The 893-nt window shown below is 46.1% G+C and overlaps 1 non-coding gene across 1 annotated transcript; it reads left to right on the top strand.

Annotated features, from left to right (window-relative positions):
• The first annotated feature begins 510 nt into the window (after positions 1 to 510).
• LOC119926070 lies at positions 511 to 648 on the top strand. Its single transcript, XR_005449983.1, has one exon. It is a non-coding gene; the product is annotated as a small nucleolar RNA SNORA7 (small nucleolar RNA).
• Positions 649 to 893: the final 245 nt, after the last annotated feature.

The following is an 893-nucleotide window of genomic DNA, read 5'->3' as shown; positions in this document are numbered from 1 at the left end:
GATTCCAGTGCTTGGCCGAATTTCATGTCTTGAATCATATTTCTTGTCTAGCAATTGTCAGGCAATTGGAAATTTTTATTGAAAAGAATAACTTGCACATCAGTGTTGCTGGCTGCCGCAAATCAGTATAAAGAATAATAATGATGGCATTTGTTAGGCATTTACCATGTGCCAAGCATTGTTCTAAGTGTTAGGGTAGATACTAGGTTATCAGGTTGTCCCACGTGGGGCTCACAGTCTCAATCCCCATTTCCCATATGAGGTAAATGAGGCACAGAGAAGTGAAGTGACTTGCCCAAAGTCACACAGCTGACAGGTGGCGGAGCCGGGATTAGAACCTATGACCTCTGACTCCTAAGTCCCTGCTCTTTCCACTGAGCCATGCTGCTTTGGAAAACTTGCTTTGTCTCAGTGGTGGCATTCATCTTCCTTTTCCTCCACTGGGACTGTCTCAGCGTCACTCATCTTCCAAAAAGTTCCAGAGATTGGAGGATTAGCTTTAGCCTCTCCCTTCTCTCAAGGTCACACCTGGAGAGTTTCCAGTACTCTACCAGTCTCGACTACAGGAGGGAGAGTCAGGTAGAGGCCTACCCATTCCATTCCTAGCTTGGGCAGTGGCTAGCAATTGGAAGGCAATCTGCTACAAGTTAAAACTCACCTATGTTGGGCAGAGCAGGGGAGAGAATCAAGGGCTAAGACAAGTTTACTGTGTGGAAGGAGGAAATGATAAACCACTTCCGCATTTTTACCAAAAAAAACTCTCTGGATACAAAACCAGAATGATTGCAGATGGAAGTGGGGTGGTCTGGGAGAGATGTGTCCATGGTGTCGCTATGGGTCGAAGATGACTCAACGGCATAAGACAAGATGAGGTTAGCCTGACCAAGGGCTGT

The sequence above is a fragment of the Tachyglossus aculeatus genome, chromosome 3 (genome assembly GCF_015852505.1).
Source record: "Tachyglossus aculeatus isolate mTacAcu1 chromosome 3, mTacAcu1.pri, whole genome shotgun sequence".
NCBI classification, from domain to species: Eukaryota; Metazoa; Chordata; class Mammalia; order Monotremata; family Tachyglossidae; genus Tachyglossus; species Tachyglossus aculeatus.
The sequence above is the reverse complement of the archived record's forward strand: the minus strand, read 5'-3'. Positions and strand labels throughout refer to the sequence as shown.